This window comes from Sander lucioperca, chromosome 21 (assembly GCF_008315115.2).
Source record: "Sander lucioperca isolate FBNREF2018 chromosome 21, SLUC_FBN_1.2, whole genome shotgun sequence".
Taxonomy (NCBI): domain Eukaryota; kingdom Metazoa; phylum Chordata; class Actinopteri; order Perciformes; family Percidae; genus Sander; species Sander lucioperca.
The window spans coordinates 12249150-12254249 of NC_050193.1; the positions used below are offsets into that span (position 1 = coordinate 12249150).

The 5100-nt window shown below is 35.6% G+C and overlaps 1 long non-coding RNA gene across 1 annotated transcript; it reads left to right on the forward strand.

Annotated features, from left to right (window-relative positions):
* The first annotated feature begins 1308 nt into the window (after nucleotides 1-1308).
* LOC116051978 lies at nucleotides 1309-2794 on the forward strand. The gene is made up of 3 exons (XR_004105464.2): nucleotides 1309-1454; nucleotides 1752-1844; nucleotides 2600-2794. It is a non-coding gene; the product is annotated as an uncharacterized LOC116051978 (long non-coding RNA).
* Nucleotides 2795-5100: the final 2306 nt, after the last annotated feature.

Consider the following 5100-nt stretch of genomic DNA (forward strand, 5'->3'; position numbering starts at 1 on the left):
CCACCGCTCCCTGTTCAGATACACCAATCAGGGCCAAGGGGGGTGTCTAACTGCGTGTCAATCACTGCTCAGACACACATCACATATCATAGCGTCCAAAAAGTAAGTATACTAATTTAGCAGTAATCAAATTATTTTTTAAATGTACTTCTTGAAAGTGTACTTTGTTGTTAATGTATTTTAAATTGTAAGTGTATTAAATTTGACATACTTAGAGTGGCAATTCTGACCATCTCTTTACCTAGGCTACATAAGTTGCTATGAAGCCGCAAGATCTGAAAGTAGGCTATTTTTCCCATTAGAGTTTTACGTAACAACAGCGATATTAGGCTAAGTAGTAAGTTATTTTTTATTTAACACAAACGCACAGGTTTGTGGATAAATAAATGATATTACTAAAAGTATGGTTATGTTAGGGCCGTTGTTTCCATAAATTTCAATTTAATTTCTGAGAAATCACATTTTGTTGTTGTTTCCGTATGTCTAAAAACACCAACTACTAGCTACTAACCACAGTCTATGCTACTAACTGTAGGCCTACTCATGAGCCACTGGGACAACGCTCCACTGTTTAATACAATGCACGATGGGAACGTGAAAGCCGTTACTTTGCCGCAATCCGCTTTTGGCTGAGAAGCTGTCACTTTGCCGCCGCCCGCCGGACAGACCAGTTGATGCTAACGCTCGCCAGAGACGCTAAGTAACGTTAAGTAACGATCTCGCCCTCCCGTTGTCCATTGTTTAGCTATCGCTAGCTGCTGAGGAGTCAGACAACTTCATGTTTCCGTGTTTGTGTGTGGATTCAAGGGGATGTTGGTGAGTAGTGGGAAGCTATTTTTTTAACTAGGTCGGCACCCTTTTTTCACCTGCTAACGTTAGCTAGCTACAGTTTAAGTTTTTTTCAGTTGGGGCTGTTTGTGAGGATTCGAAGTTAATCAGTTTGACGTCAATGGACATTAATTTAGCCATCCGTTAGCTAGCTAGCTAAATTACTTTTCTCACTGGAGGGCTTTTTGTGAGTAACGTTAGTCAAAAACGTTGTTTTAACAAGTTCGGCGGACATCAACGTTAGCCACCTGTTTGCTGGCTTAGCTAATGTCAGCTAAATTGCCTAAACCGTCGTTTTAACCAGTTCATAACCAGTTCAACTGTTTCAGTATTATTCTACTTGGGCGGGCCGCCCAAGTAGAATAATAGCTAACACCCGAGTCCGCAGCTCTACGCAGTGAGCTATCAATCACTGATTTATACACAGCTATGCCTCCTCTCAAAGGTTCGTTTTTGTTATGTTTTGTTTCAGGTTTGTTACGAGTTCGCCAGAGTGGTGGGGAAAAGTCTGCAAGAGAATTTCTTTGATGAACTTGACCGTTTCTCTCCAAGGCTGATGGACCTCCTTTAGGAAAAAAGAAAGGCCTGCCCAGCGAGCTTTTGGCTGAGCTTTACGTCAGACAAAGGTGGGTTTGACTAGCTACATTAGTCTACTACCTCTCTTTCCTCTCTCTGTTCATCGCTTTTCTTTTTATGTCTTTTGTTTCTTCTCTGCTCTATCCTTTTCTTCCCATCAAATCTCCCTTCCTTAATCTTGTCCTTTCCTCTCTTCATATCCTAATTTTCTTTTCTGTCCTCTCCATTTTCCTCCCCTTTTGTCCTCTTGTACATAAACATTGTGGGGAATTTCTGGAATTTATTTGATAAATACATGTGATTATCCTAGCAAGATGTGTTTTACTCTTGTGTCCATTATCTTCCAGACCACTGAGCCAACACACATCAGGTGCCTATGTCTTCGGGGACTGCCTGTCATCTTGGCGGATGATTCTTCTGCCTTCTTCAAGACATGCTCTGTAAGTTAATCATTCTTTTGTAAATGTTGCAGGTGCATGCTCATTTGTCTCATTTTAAGCCATTAATGAACAGTGCTACTAATTTTGATTGGATCAGCAATCAGTGTCTCCTTAAGGGCCTCCGTTAAGTCTCTATTTATTGCCAAACAAAGATAGCTTACCCACTTTCAGTCCCAGTTCTATTGAAAAGATTTAGAAAATTGCTCACCATAACTAAAGTTGTATGAATCCTTTTACATTACCCACTTTGTTTTTTTACTTTACTGTCACCAGTTGGAAGTTGTGAAAATGTTCTCGGGTCTTTAACTGAAATGGGAGTTCTGAGTGAACATGTTAGATTCTGGTTGTTCAATTAATCAACTAACTTAATGTTAGTTTCAACCGGTGACAGTAAAGTTTACAAAAAGCAATTAAGGTGAAATGTACTGAGTCATATGATTCACAAAATTGTTGCATAGCAACAAAGTTTCTGGGAGCAGTTTTCTACATCTTTTCAGCACGACTGTGACTGGAAGTGGGTACACTCCATATTTGGGACAAAGTGTTGCAATATACTGTACAGATCCAAATATGGCATTTGATTAAAAAAAAAAAAATCTAAACTGGTATCATCCTTTAGTATACTATCAGTGCAGTTTATATTGTACAACGCTTTTCATTATAAACAGTCACAGGCTCTTTTTGGTGTACAAAACACCATTGTCTAACTGGCATGTTTATGTTTTCTCCTTGTCACTACGTTTCTTTCACATTAGGATGTAACTGACAAGGACTCGTACAGTTAAACTCCAGTGGGAATTCTCTGCCTGGGTTGAGAAAATACCCAGCTCAACCCATTCAGTGTAGGGATCATCTTGGAAGGGTCTGTGGTAATGGATGAACTGGCCAACCTGCCTCAGGCCTTTTGTGTCCTTTCGTTTCACACACACAGCCGTTTCGGGTTGATCTACGCCCTGCACCTGGACTACCCCATGTGCATGGAAAAACACTTTCAACTTTACTCAGCAGGTAATGCTCAACCTGGGTAGAAGTGAGCTGGAAGCGTAAAACGGGGTTCGAAATGGCTTTACTACTTCTCCAGATTTGTTTGCCCCAGTTTGTAATGTTGGACTTTTGTGTTGTATATGGCTTGGGGTATATATACATGTGTCCTATGGTATTTGCACTGATTTTTGTGCAATATTCCATGACAGACAGGCTTTGATTACATTTAATTCAAATGAGTTGGATATTTTGTGTGTTACTTTTGTGTGAGTAATAAAGATCCTTTTCTGAAATGCAATTTGTAATCTGTTGTTGTAATGCACTTGAAATTAATTGTAATATAATATACTTGTAGTATAATAGCAACATTTATGCTTAAGTATAACAAAATGGGGATGAAGTATACTTCAAACACAATTCATTTCTTGCTAACACTATAATAACATTGCACTGAAAGTATGTGTCTATGATGTTTAGGTTGTTATTGAACTTCACTTCAAATACATTAGTGTCAGTGGGACACTTTAAAAGCACTAAATATAGTTAGGAAGTGCATTTGTAGATCACTTGAAATATTATAGAGGCATACTAAATTAACATAATTTATAGTAACAAGTATGATAACAATATATACAAAATGTACTTAAACACAACTATAAGTTGAGCTGCAATGCCTTTTTAAGTGTATTTCCATTAGAATGGCGATATAATGCAATTGTACTGTAAGTGTGCTTAATTGCTTATGAATCTAGATTTTCATTAGTGTATTTTAGTGCACTTGAAGTTTGAAAAAAGTTGTTCCATTTTAGCATACTATTTACACTTGAAGTGTAGTCAAATATATGTTAAGTTGAAGTTAATACATAATTGAATACACTTAACTATACTTGGATTTGACGAAAAAAGTACAAAATGTAGAAAATATACTTAGTATATTTTTAATAGATTTCTTTTTCACCTGGGATAGTATGTCGAAAGGAGTCATAGTGTAATATGTTGGAAAAAATTCAAAAAAGTCATAGTATACTAAGTCGAAAAAAGTGATAAAGTCATAGTAGAGTATGTCGAAACTATTTTATTATTTATTCTCTTTACTTATATTTATTGATTGTTTGTTTATCCGTGTCTTGTACTTTTCCTCTTATCCCTTGAAGCTGCAACAGTGAATTTCCCAATTGTGGGATTAATAAAGAATTTTGAATCTTTGACTCTTAAATATAGTATGATGAAAAATAAAAAAAAAGTCATAGTATAGTATGAAGAAAAAAAGCCATAAAAAAGTCATGTCGAAAAAAGCATACAAATTCATAGTATACTATGTCGAAAAAAAGTCATAGTATAGTATGTTAAAATAGTCTTAAAAAAGTCATAGTATATGTAGTATGTTGAAAAAAGTCATAAAAAAAGTTATGGAATAGTATGTCAAATAAGTCATAAAAAAGTCTTAGTATTGTGTGTCGAAAAAAAAGTCATAAAAAGGCAAAGTAGAGTAAGTCATAGTATGTCAAAGAACTGAACCATCAACCTTCAATATTCATTTTATCTTTAGCAGTCTATCTCACTGAACTATTTGTGAAGCACGCAATGCACTGGTTTGGAGTTGTATTTATTGTTCACATTACTGAAGACAAACAAAGTTGTGAAAAGTCATAGTTTAGTATGTCGGAAAATGTCATAGTATAGTATGTCAAAAAAAGTCATAGTATAGTATGTCGAAATAGTCTTAAAAATGTCATAGTATAGTATGTCGAAAAAGTCTTAAAAACGTCATGGTATAGTATGTCGAAAAAAAGTTGTATAGTATGTCAAAAAAGTCATAAAAAAGTGTTGGTATAGTATGTCGAAAAAAATCATACTATAAAATGTCGAAAAAAATCATAAAAGGTCAAAATATAACATGTCGAAAAACTGTCGAAGATGATGTTGAAGAAAGTCATAGTGAAAATTTTCACTTTTTTTTCAAAAGAAAAGTCATAGTATAGGTATGTCGAAAAAAGTCATATAATAATATATTGAAAAAAGTCATAGTATAGTATGTCGAAAAGAGTCATAGTAGAGTATGTCGAAAAGAGTCATAGTAGAGTATGTCGAAAAAAGTCATAGTATAGAATGTTAAACAAGTCATAGTATAGTATGTTGAAAAAAGGGATTAAACAGTCATAGTATAGTTTGTCGAAAAAAGTGATAAAAAAGTCCATCTCTGCCCCCTGGTGAGCCCATCCATGGACCTGGCATGGGGTGGATGAAGCCATCTTATACCTTCTCCGCAAAT